Here is a 20530-nt window from a genome sequence, read left to right as displayed (position 1 = left end):
GGTAACGTGTCAAAGACGATATCAAGGTTTTCAGAAAAGAAACGAACTGGAAGATATGCTCAGTTATTTCAATATATTGACAATTTTCAAGATAAGCAGATAGTAAATAATAATTTTTAAAGTTAATGATGATGATCAGTATAACGTATTCTGGTTTAACAATACCAGACATGTACAGATTACAATTAAATAATGATTTAAAAATTGAAAGAAGTTGTATGTTAAAATAATAATTACAGGGTTGTGAGTTCTGCTTTGGAATAGCTTGATCGATAGACAGATTATTATAAATTGATCTAATTTAATGATGATTATTATAATGTGGATTAACGTTGGATTTCCCCTGATTACAATCTGGTCATGACCATTAATTTTCACTAGAATTTATATCACTCATGAATCGTAGATGGGGCCCCAATATATTTACTAGAAGAACACTCACGCGACTATGTTTTCCTTTTTTCCTTGGTTCGCAAATAATTATTCTTCTGCCATGTGCTGGATTTTCTGGCCTCCAAGTAGAACGTGTTGCTGGTATATTACTCTGCGATTCATGTAGATTCAATCGGGTATTTTACGTTAATTATTATCTCCACAAACAAAAAGGAACTTTACAATTAACATTTAAATTCACAAATGAACAGTTAAAAATAATTTACATAAAATTTTTCAACAAGAATGTAAGTTTACTCAAAACGTGTGACTAGGGCAAGGTCAGTGCTAGAACAGCCTAAATCTTCTTCCTCCAATTCAATTCACAATTCTATGAATCTCTTTGTTTCTAATTTGCATAGGATGATTGCTATTGGTTGCAGCTGAGTGACGTAGTGCACACGTCATATTTTTATGAAAAATGGTTCCTTTGTTTACATTCAATTCTCTGACTTACAAGACGAATAAATACATTAAAACATAAATATAATTCAATCATTTCAAAATACAGTTCAATTCCAACAGTGTAGGTGAATTAATAATAATACATAAAATTACAATAACAGAGATCTCGACATTCTGTGTTGCATCTCAACAATTCAAATTTTGGTATCCCTTTCTTTATCCTCTGATTGGTTGTTCGTGCAAAGAGGAATAAATCTAGCGAGATCACTTCTATTTAATATTTATTTGTTGATAATCCAAACAATAAATATTATTAAATTAAATATTACCGTTTGTCAATGTAGACTTACATACAAAGAGTATTTGTAACTTTTTGCTATTATTGTACATCAGAATACTATATCTTTTTTATAACATATTATTCATCAAGGAATGAGTTCATTTTCATTGTGGATATTGCTTTTAATAAGTATGAGCGAAGAGGCTACAGATTTGATGAGATTTTTTTCTATCATCATAAATGATAATGATAACAACAGTTATCAAATATTATCAGACATTTTATACAGGTAAGTATTGATCTCTCAACAATTTTAGGTTTGGAACATGGAGTAACACCTTTGTAGATTCTAGATTCATATAAATCCTATCCTTTCACGGTACGAGCTGAATAGCCCTCAATGTGACCCACCCATCATTAGATTTTTTCAAAATTTTTTCTCAATAGTTAAGACCAATTGCTTGAATTGGATGATTCAAACTTCTTCAAGTAGAAGACTATTCTCTTTTCATTGAACTTGTCCCAGAATGTATTTCAATTGTTTTAAAAACACGTGCACCGAATAATAATTTAGTGAGAACGTCTATATATTGCTATCGATTCCTACTTACTATATACTTGCATAGAGTAAAAACCTCACTCAAGTTTGATAACTTGAAAAGGAGCACCAATTACCTTTAGGGATATATGAAGAAGTACATTATTTCTCCGTACTGGAAGTAATAACTATATTGAAGAAGTTGTTGGACAGAATAGGTTGAGGCTAAAGCAGGGAGTTACTAGCCTGTATGGAATAAGAACGAATCACTGGTTAGGAATGCTAAGCAAGAGTTTTAAGAGGAGAAATGTACCTTTTACGATCGACTTTAATGCGGTGGTCTATTATTCAAGCATCAAAGTTCAGGTTCAAATTATTAGTTGGACTACTTTCAAAAAGTAGTCGAATGCATACTCGAAAACAAGTAGGAACGCTGATGAAAACTTGCGCTGAAGTGAGTAGATTTCAAGTTTCAACTTTGTTGCTTTCTTGGTTTGTGCTCTGAATACAAATCTGATGTTGGAACTTGTTCCTCTCGCCTTTCGCCTTGGGCTCGAAGTTTGTTGTAGTCACTATTGGAATTTCCAACAGAGCAATGAGGATGTATTTGATCAATATGGCAGAACTTGGAAATACGGTGCTGATGTCACTGGACCATTCAAACCATTCAACATTAGTTTCAAGATTTTTTCTCAATTCTGACATCTCAAACTTGGTTATAAGGAGACGTTTCTACGCACAGAGTGATGAATTCTCAAGCCGTGGCCACACTGAACAAATGTTCGATATACATGTTCGGCAAACATGTTTGTTGAGGAGCTCAGGGACAAACATTTTAAAAAGTTTGGACAATCATTGTTTGTCAAACAAAAAATTACTGTTTCTCCAAACATTTTCAGTGTTGACAGCTGTAAAACAGCTGTAAAACATATAACCTGTCCTCCTCACTTACAAATATTTTGTGGTGACGCTTCCACAGTGGCCACAGGCAAACATTGTTTTGTCAAACAAAATAAAATTTGCCCAAACTGTTTCAACAAACATGTTTGTCGAACATTTGTTCAGTGTGGATACGGCTTCATGTCAATGTATCTGACGAAATAAATACTGCGTTATTCACGCATTCATTACTAAATTCTACAAACACAGTTCAATCTACGTCAGATTTCCAGCGTTGAACGATTGAATTATAGGAACAAGTTATTTGCTCTCATCTTTCAATTTCATCTGGATATTTTCTTACTGTAGTGAATTGAATATTTCCATCATCTTCAGTGATTATATCGAGGTATTTTCTAAAGAAAGGAAATTTTCATTGGAAAAATGAAGGTCAATTCATCTTTATTAAGTTTATTACTTTAGATTCTGAGGTCTGGGATAACTACATCTATGAAGAGGGATGAGTAAGAGAGGGAGATAACTTCACTCTCTATTGTTCCCACTCTTTAAGAGAGTGGATCAGATGCTGGCTTTATGATTCAGAGGCTCCCGTGTTTCGGATGGACACGTTAAGCCGTCGGTCCCGGCTGCCTGAAAAGCAGTCGTAAGGTCATGTCAGAGGCCCTGAAATTGATCAGTTGCGACCTGAAAACTCTGACACCAGACCTGAGCCAGCCAGGTCACTCGACATTATTATTATTATTCCCTCTCTTGAACAACTATTCATATGAAGAAGTAGAACAGAATATCGCCTCTTGTTAAAAAAGTCTGTTATTATTTCAAGAGTTTCTCGTGTAGTTCAAGACTAAAAACGAAAACTTATGAATCCATCACCGCACTGGTTTATTTCATTGATCAAGAGTTTTGCGGTTAATGACCTTGTCTATATTATGGCTTCCTCTGAATAGAAAGCCAAAGAAAAAGAATTGATATTCAAATACAGTTGCCTTGGTAACGGTTCTTTGTTTGGATAACCTTAGGACAGACAATGATTACATGCTACAGTAAGTACTATTGGTGTACCGGAGAAGGCCCGTACTAGTCAATATCTCAGCAGCAGTTTCATACCTCATCTTCATGAACGGGTTTCAAGCACGAAGGTCCTATATCTCGACAATTGAGCAGAGGCTCCATCAACAATACTTCTCTTGAACTTGAATATCACTCGAACTGATTTGCTGCAATATAGCACAGAACAAGAATATGCTGCAAAAATATTGTGACCTTATACTCTGCTCTACCTAATCCAATTCATTGCCCTGTTTCAAAAGCATTCTAGAATCATTTCTCGTCGATAATAATTGCCTTGTGATATACTCTTGTGTAGTCTTCCTATTTTTTCCAGGAATCCAGTTTCTAGACATGAGTGAGTTTTTATAGATCTTCCCCATGTCAGCACTTTAATTGTTTTTCCTCAAAAACTATTAATAAATTGTCTTGTGTTGTCCACAAAGTCTTATTCAAGAAATCTATTTTATCCAAATTCCTAATTTTTTCTAATTGATTCACGAATATAATGCTCCAACTTGTTTATAGTCTAGTTGGAAACTGGATTAGCATATCCTCAAACTCGAAATTCGTGGTAGAGTTCCAATTTCCATTGATTGATTGATTGATTGATTGATTGATTGATTGATTGATTGATTGAGTACTTCCATGTCCTTTCATTAGAGGTGAAAACACTCCAATGGTTAACTCTTATTATTCTTCTTCTTCTTCTTCTTCTTCTTCTTCTTCCCTTTGTTTTATATAACAGAGTTGTAGTGGAATTCTTCCTGACACATTCGACACATCAAACCAGCCTTGAGTGTTGAGGATTCAAGTTATGAATTCATCAGTGGGTGGAAACAGATGGATGAAATCGTACAGAAGTTAGGAACGTCAAATAATTTCATTCAACAATGAAATAAGGTTTATTTTCCAATCACTTGCATATACTTCCAATGTGTACCTATCTTTGGAATAGATCCTATTAACAAACTGTCATTCTCTTATCAGTAGATTGTAATGCAACACCTAAGGATGTTATGTGTGGGACAGAGGATTAACATCGCCGGTTGCTGGAACAGGGATCAGACATGATAATCAGTCAGCTGATATCGGTTGATGGCGAGATGGAACGGTGAAGATAGGTGGTTCGGGAGGATAGAGGAGTGATCGCGTACCGTGAAGAGATCGGGCGTTGCAGTCTAGCATTGGCACCGGTGAAACGAATGGCCGAGAGCTGGGATTTTATATCATGGCTGTGTGTCAAAGTGTCACGGCAACCAAGCTTTGCAAACTGCGATCATGATATACTTGCTTCCTCATTCAGCCAAAGCGGGCCGTTCTCCTCACCTGCTACATTTTTCATAGAACACCACCTGACTCACCTGAACACCACTCAACCACTTCTTCCACCAAATGTCTCCGATCTCATGGATCTCGTTTTGTGAACGCGGCTGGTGCTCCAGTCGACCTTGTCTGCCTCAAAAACTATCTTAAAAAACTTTCGTTCAGGACGTAATTGTGAAGATGGATTAGGACTAGACGAAAGGACTAGGCTATTGTTATATAGTTATCTAACACATGTGTCCAAAAAAATGCAGAAAAAGTTCAAAACTATTCTCATAATATGACAGCATTTCGTTCGTAATGTATAAGATGGACCGATGGGGTTTGATAATGTCGTTGTCAATTCGATACCGAAATGAAAAATACATACTTTCATATAATCAATCCCTGATGTTTCACAACAGTTGAGGAGCTGCATCAAAGACATCAAACTGTCAATAAAGAGTTGGAGAGCCTATGGTTATACTCGTGGATACGAACAGAACGGTCACATCGATATCCAGCTTCCAGTGTAAGTCGCGATCGCGATCGACCTTCATATTGATGAGGTACTATGAGGTTACATACTATTTATGTAACACAAACATTGTAAAGCATGGATATGGACAGTTCGGTTACATCTCGATTTCCATTTCACACGTGTAATATTATGTTATACTATAGCGACTTTTGGGTGAGTAATTTTGTAAGAGTAATACTATAGAAAAGTTGAAACTTTGATTCCTTTAGAAATAAAATTTTGGATCGCAGGTATAATGAAAGAGGTTTGAATGACAGAAGCTATCAGATAACAAGAAGGATGGATTATTGAGATTAGTCTTCTTCAAAACAGAGAATGACAATCTTCCACTTCGATTCAGTTTGACAAGCTTCCACAGTTCTCATTCAGTAAAAAATGAAATATTCATTTTCCAATAATGATTGAGAAAACACATTTCCATCACCTATATTGTTATTACAATTCTATCTCTGCTTGCAGTTCATGATGTGCAAGTGTTGTTGAAGTACATATGCACTAAAATGGAGCATTCAGTTATTTATTATCCATTTATCCATCTATTCACTTTAGAGTATATCATGTATAACTCTTGAAGAGTTTCCTATACTTCATAACTTGAACTATAAAAATGCAAAATAGCAGTCATTCAAAAAAGTTGATTGAATATCTTACAGAATCTATTTTTATTCATTTACCATCACAGCTGTCATGTAAAACACACCTCTGAAGTTACTTGATGGCTCATGATTATAAATTGTAATATATGATTGAAATGTATCAATTTCAATGCAGGTACCTGTGATACAATCCAACAAAGTTGCTGTATATCAAATTAAACAAGGAAATAAATATTTATAAATCATCATTACCAATCCAAACCACGGTATTTTAACCACAATTTTTTATAACCAAAGGCTTTCCTGACCATTGCTCTTGTTGTTACACTTGCATACCCTTATAAACCATGGGAATTGATGTATGAATCTGCATACAACTGACAGTTGAATTGTGCTAAGCACCCGTACTTTATTTTGCCAAGCGTAACTTGAGTTGTGGGCAGTAATTGAACCTTATTGTCGATAACCTGTACAGCAAACTTATATTTATGATACATTTAAACTGGTTACAAATTGAAGCATCAAGGACACCCACATGTGTTGAGATGACCATGTTTGTCTGTGTAATCCAAGGAAGTTGAATTCCTTCATGAAATCTACCAAATAAAGAGAGGATTAATTCCAGATAGCAATCCATTTAAACGATGCCAATAAGATAAGGAATTTTGCTTTGAATACAACAAAAGAAACTAATCGCTCTTCGAGAGATCAAATTGAATTAAATAAAACGTCTATTCTACCTCACAACTGAGAAGATTTCCATTTAGAGTGGCTTTTTCTGAGAATATATTTCATATTCCCACGTGTCCACCTACCTAAATTACAGAAGTCAATTGTGGAAAATATTAGAAATAATCCTTCCTGTGTTCTGATTCATTCCTGTTTCAATACAATTGCTATAATAAATATTATAATCATACAGTTATTTCAATGCTTGATAAGTTTTCTTGTTCTAGTAGAAAATTGAATGACTCAATCGTGACAAAATAACAGTTTTCAGCTGCAATGAGGCGGGAGAATTATTCAATGATTTTTGCACTTGCATCTATTTTATATCTTATACAGTAGATATGATTATTGTTCAACCACTTATCGTATGTGGTCTTGTATGATATACTGCGCAGCTGAATTTTTGTGAACAATTGAATAAGATTCGAACAAAAGTTTCAAAACACAGTTCTGAACGTTTATGCAAGCACTTATTCCGTGATTCCAAAAGGTAATATTCTGAAGTGTGATGAATTCAGTTCAATTCTGAACTTTCCTACTCAAAACAGCATCGCAGAATCTAATTCACAAACTGTCACTCAATTATTATAATAGACAATTCTGATTGGATACAGGAGTTGATTGGACTGAATATATTATGTGCCTTAAATAATGGAGCCTACTTTCTTGCTGCTAATAGTCCATGCTCCACAAATAATTCAGCCACTCCTTTATTTCTGTCAACTTAATTCGAAGCAGATTAACCTGGCTCTCATGAGAATAATATGTGCAAGTGAAGATTTTGGCGGGAAAAGCAACGTGGGATTGGGATAGCCCACGCTTATGCTCCTCCAGGAAAATAGCAAATTGTTGATTATTCCAGCCCAGATCCAACATCAATTTAGAAATTTTATTGCCATGCCAGCGGTATAACTTGAATAAACGACGGGGAACACTAATTTTAACATATTCTATATTTATGTTCTCATTCCAGATTGGATAGGTTCCGGTAGTTCATTTCGTAATTTGTCAAAGAATAAGCTACTGAGTGTAGCTCACTCCACAACTTACTTTGATTTATATATTTCAAACAGGAATAGATCTGGTAATGGATGCTGTTATTCAGAGAGGATAACATAAACAGAATGAAACTCACAATTGAAAAATGACTTACACATTCAACTCTGCTCAAATCGAATTAGTGTAAAATGAATGTGTATGGTGTAAAATGTGTACGATTGATGAATCCTCATCTTTTCATAAGATAATCAACGTGTGTTCTATATACATGTCTGGAATATAATTATATTCCTGTCTCTATATCAACAATAATGAACTGTAACAAGATGTCATACTATACGCTTCGTAGAGATAGCTTTACCGCTTCATGGAACTACTTACCTCCAAAAATCAATCTTTCCGTTCCGTTTTATTCGATGCATAAGACAAATATCTTTTGGCAATTCATTGCCATCCACTAGAAATTTGGAATTTTTTTCCACGAACAGTAAGTTTCTTTACGAATTTTAGTTTCTCATCAGGTGCAATCCCAATTAGTACCATGGTAGAGTAGGAGGATTTATGGGTGTTAAAATTATGTTCTTTGGAAAATAGACGAAGGGAATCAGAAGGTACACTGTGAGCAGCGGTGAAAGACGATTTGTAGGAAAAGGAGTTGAGAATGTTTGTGACTGCCGAAGTCCCACTGCGAACAGAGAACAGCTGTGACTGACATTTCGCTTTCAAACCTGAATGTTGCAGCAAACGCTAATGATCCTGAAAGTGATATTGCTTTCGTCAATATTTTCTATTATTCATAGTGGTAGACAACTCAGACTCCAAATTGAATAGCACAATCAACGTTTTCAACTATCGCTTTCTAATGGAGCAACAGTTTTTTTGCAAATAAATAATGCTTCATGTTCAGGATGTTCATTGCAAGTGTTGAAGCCCGGTTTCTTCTAGTGGAACAATTGAAATCCGGAATTTCCACTCTTTTTCCTTTCAAGTGGATGATCAAAAGATTTCTATTCCTGTAAAAATGAAGGATTATGGAGTTTCCAAATCGGTAAAATATGCAGCTCAATTATTGAAAATTATGAATTTTTGGTTTTAATAGCTCATTTTCCACAACATTCTGTGCTATATTTTCTAAAAAAAAAGTATAGGAACACTTTCCACAGCATAGCCTAGACAGGAATATTTCAGATTTGTTATATCATCAACCATATCAGTATGAGATATCATTTGATAATATATTCGTGGTGTATGTCATAAATATGAGAAGCACTTCTCATTTCAAATTTTCCATTAAGAAGCACTACTCTAGTACTTGAAATGATATTTAGAAATTTGTGATCAAACTCTTCTTCTTCTCATAGCATTGTCCGGGGTGAACCTTGGCTTTCTCTACGATTTCCTCCACTCGTCTTGCACATCCGCTTTTCGCTTCCAGCCTCTCACTGACATCACCGCTAAACTTGTTTCCTTGGCCTGCCTCTTTTTTTTCCTATAGGAATAATATAATTTATTCAATGTGCGGTGATATTAAGTGCAATATTTGACTATAATTTGGTTTTTTAATTATTCTAAATTCAAAATTTTCAGCTCATATATATTGGACTGAAATTGGTCTTTAACTTTCCGCAGTAAGAACATAACCTATTTTTATGGACATGTTATTATATATCAAAATTTGGGAACAGAATAGTTTTGGGATATGCATGTTGTTCTTTCCTGATCATATTCATATGATTTGTAATTGTATTAACAAATAAATAAATGAAAAGTAATGTTACCTGTGAGCATCTACATCTGCTACATCTGCATCTACATCGTTCTTTGTTCATAGATTCTATAGGCATGTCCAAGCCAGCTAATTCTACTTGCTAATAAATCGATCAGTATTCGCACTTTGCAGTATTTTATTAATCTCGGAGTGCTCGATTACAATGAGTATACATTTCTTATTTTTGTTGGTACAAGATTTTCATCCATTAGTATTATTATGAGAAAGAAAGTTCTAGGTTAGATTTGATTCTTCATCTAGCAGCCTGCAGTATTTTCCAGTTTGCTTTTAATTAAATAGATGACAATCTCTAATCAGCATCATAAATAAAGAAAGGTACACCATCAATGATTATTTTACTTTGTGATTGTCTCTCCCTTGAGATTTGAAATGCTCCAGTTTACAGTTTTACTACTTCGCACTCTCGCATACAACCAACAAATGTTTTTCTTTTTTCTCCAAACTCGGAACTTTCTAAAAACTTTCAGACTCAGCCTGGAAGTTACTGTTTATCTGTTTTTTTTCTTGTAAGAGTTAATTCATCTGATAGAACAAGTCCTTCAAGACTGTTTAAGAACTTTGTTCGTGACTATTTCTTTGCTTTAGTGACTCTCTTTAGACGCTTTCCACCCCACTATTAGACAACAGGAAACCCCATTCGGAAGCTTCAAGTATCCTGGGATATTTCTCATTCAAGTAGAATTTATAAAATAGAGAGATTTCTGGTGAATCTCTCCGCAAACTCAAGGCTATGTCTATATATTGAATCTTCATCAGGCGTGTATAACATATTTGCTCATCAATCATTTTTCCCCTGATTCGGGAATAAATTCCTGTCAAGTTGAGAATAGAAGTAGCCTTACAGAGCTGATTTATGAGCAATAATATTTCAGTTTTCTTCTGTACCCATTCCATTAACCCACTTCTTTGGCTTCAGAGTTGAGCCATGAAAATATGTAATACATAGGGCAACAAAGTATTCGTACATTGAAAATCTTGCAGCATAAACATATGAGGATGATGATGATGAATTCAGCACTGTACATTTTCTGGTATATTTCCTTTTTCTAGTGGTTCGGATCACATTTGAACTTGTTGATGAATAGAAAATGGGTTTTGGGTATTGGGTTTTTGTAAACCCAATCAGCATCAATTTGAATTAACAAGTAAAAAATCTATTCTCAGTCAATAAAGTGGTAGAGAAAACTCCACTTTTTCCTAAATGGTCTCTGTGTATGTAATTATTGTCAGTTTCAAAATTGTACCACAAAACTTCACCTTGAACCTCGCTCGAACCCACATTTTCTACTCCCACATGCAGTATTATCAAAGAAGTACCATAACAGTTTTCTTGGGAGTCAGCGTTTTAAATAGTATTTCAGGTGAGAGAATATCTGTTGAGTGCATAAGATAAGGACCTCTTAGTTTTTGGTTTTATTTATCCAACTTGGGTGACTTCTATTGATTTTTTCACACTCACAGATTCGACATTATTTGTGACCGTGAGGTTCAGAGATCAATTATGAACATCAAGAATCGTCTAAAAATCGAGAAGCTCACATACCTGTCACGTTGTGGCTGATTTAGTTGACGCGGTCTCTTCAACGTATCATATGAACGCATGTTGGGCTTTTCTGTCAGCTCTACATACGAGTAGGCTACTTAACGTACGTTCACAAACAACTATTCAAGCGGTGATTTTGATGTTAATACAGTCCCTGACATTTACCGCTTTTGTTGAAGTTTTTATTGAACGAGCAAGCATTAACACAAGGGAGTGATTTTATCGCTTCCATAAATCTAAACTTTATTGATGTTGCCCTGCGAACAAGCGACACCCACGCCATGTCATGTTTGGGTACAATCGTGAGACTATCATTCCTATTGAGTTACCCTGCAATAAACGCTCACTACACCCAGAGCCAGAGATGTGTCATCAATGTTCCGCTTCTCAGATATCTAGTTAATTATGGAATGACTTCAACATGTAATGAGTTTTTGCTTCAAAATTAATCGATGCTCTTGTTTGAACAACTGTTTTAAATGTGAGTTCGATTGGAATAAGTTCAATGTTGATAGTAATGAGAGATTGAAATAACTGTTGAAGTTTGAGTGATAGTCAGTATCGATAATGTTGCGGTCTATGAACACTGCTCTACTTATACTTTACTGGTCTCTTTACTGCACTGGATATTGTAGCCGTTTGGTATGAGTCATTTAACGTTGATAGTGGGCAACTGTTCCATTGATCTTTTTTTTTTTTCTTCTAATCTCATCTCTCTCCTCTCAAACTTTCTTTTTTACTATCATAGTTCTTCCTCCCCTGCAACAAGTCCGATCTGACTAGGCCTCAAATCTGCAAAACCGTAGAAACCAAATCGAAAAACAAAACAAAGCAATATCGATTTGAATGAAAGGACATTTCTCATATTCCTTTGTTTTGTGCACGTTAGTGCTTCAACTTCAACCACAGAAACATCCACTCCACTAATTTATCCTTAGATTATCACTACTGTTATAAATACAACTCCTTGTTTGTATATAACTATTATCAATACTCATTTATCCTTGATTCCAGATGAAACTGCTGTGCTATATGATTCAATATTTTATGCACAAATAATGTGAATTGTTTTCATCCACTTGCCATTATCATATTATATGCTATGTCATTGAAATTATGTGCAAAGTTTGAATGCTGCTCGAGTATTATGTTGATTCGGATTTCAACTGCTGGAATTGGATCATTCAGAATAGGCGGAATGATAACTGGCACTATCACTGAAAATCACTCCAAAGGTTATCCGATATTTATAGACGTTGAATAAATTTGAAGCATCGTTGGGTTTGAGTGCTGCGGTGAGAGCCCGCTTGGCGTCTCCCACGTCATTGGCTCTAGGCCTCAATCTGTTACGTATTCATGAACGGAACATAATCGGTCCGAACGCCACGCCCAATGCTACGCCCAATGTGGAAATGTTTCACTTTTTTATTGCGGCACGAGGAAATGCAGTGCTGACTTCAGACTGTCAGCATTGGTTGAATGGGAAGCATTGATTCTATTTATGAGGAATGCTGACAGTTTGGAGAGAGTCTCAGTATAGTGTACAAAAATGGTTGAAACAAAATAATCCGTCGCACACCTAATGACATGTACAGAGAACTGTGTTGGGACCGTTGTTGGCTTTAGCTTATTGGCCTATCTGTTGGCTGCAATCTGGCCAGCCGGCCGGCATCGCCTTTCAAGGCGATTCAAAGTCATTTTGTGTTTTGCTCGAGCTTGTCTTGTCGAAACCTAATCGTTGGCGATCTTTGAACTCGGACTCAGATCGATACGTTGTTGCGACTTTGATCGCCGACTCTGATTTCTCTCCACATTGGGCTGGCAGACGGACGGCGACAGTGAAGCCTAGCAGCGTCCTCAGCTTCGATATGGTACCGGGCTTAAACTTCAAGCCGATTACCACCCCAAATGGCACATTTGAATGTATACCGTTATTGAATTGATATCAAGCAATAGTTCAGCATAGTGTATCAAAGTAATAGATTATTATTGATTTCACAATACAATCACATAACAGTGTAACAAATTTGGATTTTCAATCAAATGACTGGTGTCAATTCTTTATACATTTTTTTTGTATGTGAAACAAACATTCTGCTACAAAATGATCGAACTCATTTTATATTTTATAGTTCAGAGAAATCCGATTTACATAATTAGGCGTCGATTACAAATTTATATTTTGAAAGTGTTTAATCTCTCATAATAGTAACTCAACATTATGCATTTTCATTTTTATTTTTCCGTTTTCGATGTTTTCCATGTTAATGTAAATTTGATAATTTTACAATGTTGAAAGTACAGTTCATTCGATGTTTCAAGTTGAAGTGATGTTAAAGTTGAAAATCTACATTCAATATATGAGTTATGTTAAATTAAGTAACTACTATTAAAGCATATATATTCCATCAAAACATTGAGTTTACTTGGCAGTTATTACACCTCACAGCTCACACTTCATACATTGTACCAAACATTGGTGAAAAATATATTTATATTTAATTATCTTATACTAAATTGATACATTTTTGCAGTTTTCGTCTTTTTCACTATTAAATCTATTTTGGTAAGATTCTATAACAATTTTGAAAAATTTTCCACTTTTATATCCACAATCAAACATATATTTTCACAGGGACAGAATATCTTACAATATAGTGTAGGTAACGACTTTATGAACCCAATCACAAGCTGGTTAATCTAGTGAGTTGGACTCTCGATTTAGTGATTTTGACTCGTGTGCATAAATAACATATATGCTACATAGTAGCATATCATAACATAAATAAGGAAAAAAGTTCACAAACATTAAAAAACGACAATAAAGCGTGGAAATAATATCATTCATCATGATATTATATTATAATCTCATAGATCTTCTTAGGTAATGAAATGGAGAAGAACAATAGAATCATAATCAATTGCGGTACACCGGTGCTCTAGTTCCTTGTGTTTGCGGTGAAGGGCAACCAGGGTGCAAGAGAGAAGAACAGTAATAAAAATATGGTATCTGGTGAAGATGGATGGTGGCGAGGTGACGTTTCAGCACCGCTAATCCAATTCACGTTCATTCTCTCTCTGGTCCTATGCTTCCATTTCACCAGCTGGCTCCAGCTCTGGCTGCCGCGTAAATTGGAGTGCAAGCCAGGCATGTTTGGAACGCGTCCGCTCAGCTTGGGCCTGGCAATCACCTTGCCTAAAACGATTATTCACTGGACGTGTTCTTTTGCCCAGCCAGAGTCGTCTACCTCTTCAATCAGTAGCCTATGATGAAGGGGGCCTCAAGTTTTGGGTCATCCAAATGAACTGGCCACACTATAAATTTGACGAGACCTCGGGCGAATAGAGTACTGTTTGTAATGTATAGTTTGCCCGCAGATGAATCATGAAGTTGTTTGTTGTTTTTATCTTACACATAAAATGGACGAAATTTTGCATCCAGAACTGTAGATATTTGTTTCTCTTGTAACAAATAGCAATAATACCAAGAATGTTCTTTAAAACATGGAAAGGACGTTTTTCTTTTAAACTTTAATTTCCAAACACTGTTTTTGGCGGGATATAGTGATATTTATCCATAATAAAACACTAGTCACGGAACTGTTTGTGTTCTAATACAATGTATACTGATTATAAATACATAGCTTGGTAATTAATTGATTCAGTTTCTTTTATTTTATAAAAGATTTAACAAAGAAATATCATGAGTTTATAAAAAAAATACAAACATGTTTCAACACCTATGGTATCATCTCCAGTGCCATCTTTGGTATCACAATCTACAATTAAAAATTTTGAATTGTCACACTGAAGATGAATTTTGGGTTTTGAAACATGTTTGTAACCTTTTTATAAATTCGTGATATTTTTAGACAATATTCTAGTGTTTTATTAATTCCCATCATGTTTCTAATTTCTCATTTCAATGCAACACCAAAACAATTTATTTATGAATCAAAGATAAAATACTTGAATGAACTCCTTCACGGCAATGAATCTAAAAAAAACTATTGGACAGTTAGTAGAACTCATCGAAATCTCTTCCAGCTGTTCTCTCTGTTGTCAATAGAAGCAAAAAAGTCTCAGAGGTAGAGGTAAATCTTTTTAGGGAATTTGAATCTTTGTTCGATAATTACAGTAATTCATTGAGCATGTTTATTAGAAACTACCGAATCAGTGAGATAATGCAGCAACTTGATCCCTTACCACCTATTTTTATTTATTTATTTATCTATTTATGATACAAATGACACTGATATAATAAATTGGTAGATGAATAATAAGGTAGACCTAGTGCTATTTTACTTTCAAATTTAGATGATGACACAGTCCAAGATAAGGTTATTCTTTCACGTATACAATTTCTATACATTTCTAGTCCAAAATGAACATTGAAATAATTTATTAATTAACAACAATGTATTTCATAACATATTATATTAATAAATTGATTTATTGAAAATACTTATCCTATTATATTATACGATCAATTTCTGTATTTTTTATATATGCTTATTTATATTCACATCTGGTTATTTATGTTCAACGGATCTCGAAAACGGCTCCAACGATTTCCACGAAATTTGGAACATAGTAGGTTCATGATATAAAAATTTATTCAATTGCACTAGGTCTCATCCTTGGGAAAACTCGCTGAACGACATTAGAAAGATAATTCATCCTTGGCTGAAACAGCTGAGACTTTCGTCGTCTGTGGATAGTAAAAAAAGTGAGTGAAAAATCAAAATATCGCATCCCCGAAACTCATAAGATGACATATAGCCAGCAGTGAAATATAAAGACGATCATTTTAGAGAATAATTGTGCTCTGTTTATCAATAAATAAAAATCAGGTGTGGCGCACTCACACAACTTTCCTTGCCGTTATGAGAATTGATCACCTGACGCTAGTGTTCACGCGCATCTCAAGTCTACTTATAAACAAAGATCTGAGCCAGCTGGTGACAGGACAATAACGCTGGAGATATACGAGGTCTGCTATCTCTTCAGAGTGAATCATTTAATAGAATCAACAGTTGCCAACAGTTTGCAATTGGATGATCACATTTTCTCGGATTTCGAGTTTATTTTGAATTCTAGGAGAAAATGTTACTGGACATCAATTGGAGAGATTTTCATGCTCAATCTTCTCCACTCGAAATTTTCCGTTCAAATTATATCGGAGTCCTCATAAATGGAAATCTGAAATCAAACTTTGCATAGATGGGGCGGAGCTCCTGAAATTTTTACAGATATGGGACTTGTGGCAGTTGTTAGAGCTTATCAATTACTATTTTATGTATAAATTAAATCAAAATCGTTGGAGCCGTTTTCGAGAAAGTCGCGAAAAACCCTGTTTTTGACAACATTTTCTCAATTTTAGCCGCCATCTTGAATTGCATTTTATCGAAATTGTTCGTGTCTGATCCTTATATTGTAAGGACCTTAAGTTCCAAATTTCAAGTCATTCCGTTAATTGGGAGATGAGATATCGTATACACACACACACAAACACACACACACACAAAAACACACACACACACACACACACACACACACACCTTATTTTTTTCGGAAAGCAATACTTTCCTTACCTATGGTGATAGGGCAAGGAAAGTAAAAATAACGAGCGAAGCTCGGCGCCCCGATATTGTATGTTATTCCTTCATCTTTGGAAAACTACTAAACGATTTCAAAGGGTTTTAAGTCATCTCTGATACGCTGCTTCAAAATGTTACTCAATAGTCCAAATTCATATTGGATAAGCTCATTACGCCCTGACATGAACAAAGTGCTAGTGGATGAGCTTCAAGTTGTAGGTCTCGTCGCGAGCCATGGGGCATGTGGCAGGTGAGTGTGTGCGCGCGTGTGTCCCTGGGTGCTGATGACTGCCGGTAGAGAAAACTTATACAAGATTGTTTTACTGTATGCTGCCGGGTTGTGAGACCAGTCACCAGTAGGCGTATCCCTTGGCCGTCCGACCGTCTGACTGGACGCCAGTCACCAGCCGTGCTTCGAGCAGCTCGTACGGTCCCGACCTGTACGCGGGCTCTTATCATTCACTCGCGACCCCACACTGATAGCAAAAGGTGTTATCGTTATAGTTATCTTTATCATTATCATTATCGTTTCATTAACGACGAAAGCACTTTTGATTCTCCATCTTGTGTGAATCGCCCATTCTATTCCAAGTTTGAAACGGAAATTAATCAGTGAAAAGAATATCTTATCATTCTTCAAAACATTCTCAAGAAATTGGAATAGTTTGAAAAACTAGTTATCGCCAACATAGAACATAACGCAAGCGATCGGTTTTGTGACAAGCTGATATTGAAAACATGTCCTTTTAACTTGTGAATAAAGCTACTTCTTAAATTATTTACTATCAGGTACAAGTGTCAATACTCACAGTGTTAGTAAAGTTGATTATTGCATCAATCACAAGGTATTGTAGAAGCTGTATCACGGATTTGTCCAATCAAATTCTCTCGTGGGAGGAATTCGCGATCTGTTTTCTACTAAACTTGCTCATAAAATACAATATTATTTGAAATACCGATTGTACTTTGCCGATATTATATTATTGCCGATTGTACTTTGCCAATTTGCTATATTGTGTGACAAATCTCTTGGATTTCTTTGAACCATTCGAAAAATTGTTGTTGTTCACTGTTTAAATACACATGATAATCTTGAAGTTGTTGGATTTCTGCTATTGTGTAGTTGGTGTGAAGTGTTGTTCATTGTGCTTTGTTGTGGAGCGATGAAATTCACCATTCAGTCGAGAAGGGAGCAGTGGTCTTCCAGAACAAGGTATTCTGAAATCTTCATCCATACGTAGTTTCATCTAGTGAATTCTGAGATTTTGAATCGTACTGTTGTTGTTATTGATAAAATTAACTGATACTGTGAATTGGAATAATATTAGTTTCCTCACATTGACAAGAACAAGGACGTTCCGAATAAAAATCGTATATTCCCAGTGTGGATAGAATGTAATGTGTAACTGTAATGTATAGAATTAGATGTGTAACATATAATGTATAGAATTACATTCTATACTCTCTGTATATTCCAGAGCTACACAACACTTAGAGAATATATCATTCAATTATTGTTCTTCCTGTGAGAAATAAACATTGCAGGATTGTTCGGTTCTTCTCCATCAATAGTAAATTGAAAAATGAATTGATGGGAAATTTGTGTTCAATTGGAGTTGCAGTGAAGAAAGACTTATTGCAGGATTATTTTGAAATTTTGAAATGAAGAATAGAAAATTATTGAGATTGACTCATCATATTACACAGATAAATCAAAATTGATCGATGTCTAGTTCACTGTTCACTAACCAGTCCAGTTTTCAACAGCAACGATTCTAAAAATCTGTCATCTACCAATAATCATATCATCATCATTCAAAGTGTAACTAACAAGAGAATCAAAAGCTTATATTGTTCAGAAAGCAAATAACTATTGTCCTAAAGCTTATTGTTGTTTCTAATTGTTGTTAATTGCTGCTCAAGGAGAAAGAAGTTCAAACAAGCTGTCCAGATCTGTTATCTATTGTACATGGACAAATGTACCTCGCTTGAATTCTAATATGAAAGAACTATATATCCATTCTAGACGACTTGATTAGTGATAGGTGCGAACCCTGGAAAGCATGATTCGGCACGGATGTTCGCCTCCTTTATTGGATGTTGGTTTGATGCGCTGTGATGTGACTGTGGCCGAGGCCGAACAGGTCGCATGTGGATTAGAATAATTAAGCCGATGGCTGCGTAAATATTAGCGTTCACAGGCGAACGGGCCTGATGAGGAGCTGAGAGGAGCTCATCAAACTGAACAAGTCGAGTGCCCAGGCCACCGGCCAACGCTCATTAGTCCCTCTGCTCTCACCCTTCACCACCACCCCCCCCCCATCACGAAACACTGGTCATTGTGCCAGCAACAGTTACTCCCAAACTTCTCTCATCGGGGTCCTCTGAGACCCCTAAAAGGGAAGTCATTCTCTTGAGAACTTGAATGAATGTTACAGCGCAGAAATGTTTCGCCTTGAGCCACTATGAAAATTTTCCGAGTGTTCAGCCTTCCGCTGAACTGTTGTATGAGATGTGGTCATTAGACCTGTTTATTTATTCCTATTCTGAATTCATTTTAAATTTGATAGGATATAATATAAGTATTTGTTCTCTGTTTATACCTCTTCTGCATCTATTTTATGAATGGACTAATAAATTATCACCTAATCTGAAATTTAGAAGTATAGTTCATTAAACATTCGTGTGAAATTTTGTTGGTGGGAAGCTCCTAATGAATCCACTACAGTAACTATATTGGGTAACTAAATCACCCTTCACTGAGTAATATAGTTACTGTAGTCTCCACCTACTTGCCTGATATAGAAGTTTCGTGAAATAGTGGAAATGAATAATATGAATTTTTATCATTTGTGGATAAATGAGAGAATCAGTTCCATTCAAGAATCATTGACAAAATGTAATAGAGTGTAATTATAAATGAGAGAAAAGTTAGTTATTTATTCATTTAGCCGTAAATAGTAGGCCTACACAAAATACCAGGTAGGCTGTTCTATAAACTCTTGCCGTAAAAAGTTCACCCCAAAAATCAACTTCAAATCGGACACCCTTATTCACGTTTCAATGGAATAAAATAATTATACACACCTAATAGATTCAAACTAATTTCTTAGTATGACGGAAGTCCATGTTTTCTGCAAATATCACAATTCAAATGTGACTACTTTATATGCAAAATAATCCAATAAATTATAAAAAGTGAATTCCCACGAGGCAATTCATAACAAGTGTAACCAAACCATAAAAATATGGAATGATTCCACACCTAATAATTCGATATTTTATTACACATTTCGGAGACTTCGCTATTTTATATTGATCAGTTCATTACCACTTCCATAGAAATATAGCCGGCGTAAAAATGAAAGTGTCATCTCGATTGAATGAAAATAACGACCAGATAATGCATAAAATGTTGTAAAAAATTAGATGACAGCTTCATTGGCCATAAAATGGTGGTTGGCTGAAGGTTGATAACGCAGAACGTTGTTCGCGTTCCATGCGGAGGACTTGACGATAAAAACATGCAGAAAGTTATAAACAGCATCATTCTAAACGCAAAATTGATTCATTTCTACTCTGTTGATACAGAATTAATACAGATATTCCAGCGAAAAGACTTTTTAGAATTGACTCTCTAGATGACAGGAATTTTGTTAGTCTATTGCGGGTTCATATCTTTCTCTTTTTGAATCAATTCATCTATCACTCGCCATGCTTGTAACAGTTGAGATTCAAAATAATGTAATAATAAGGAGATTCCAGTTCCCAATGGTAATTGCTGTATATATCCAATTAAACTAGAAATATTTCGTATCAATAGTCT

At 35.3% G+C, this 20530-nt stretch overlaps 1 protein-coding gene across 1 annotated transcript in view; it reads left to right on the top strand.

Annotated features, from left to right (window-relative positions):
- The window catches only part of LOC111047102 (rap1 GTPase-activating protein 1), a 314361-nt gene that overhangs the window by 24111 nt on the left and 269720 nt on the right, over positions 1 to 20530 (top strand). The gene's annotated exons all lie outside the window — the stretch shown is intronic.

This window comes from Nilaparvata lugens, chromosome 1, assembly GCF_014356525.2.
Source record: "Nilaparvata lugens isolate BPH chromosome 1, ASM1435652v1, whole genome shotgun sequence".
NCBI classification, from domain to species: Eukaryota; Metazoa; Arthropoda; class Insecta; order Hemiptera; family Delphacidae; genus Nilaparvata; species Nilaparvata lugens.
The sequence above is the reverse complement of the archived record's forward strand: the minus strand, read 5'-3'. Positions and strand labels throughout refer to the sequence as shown.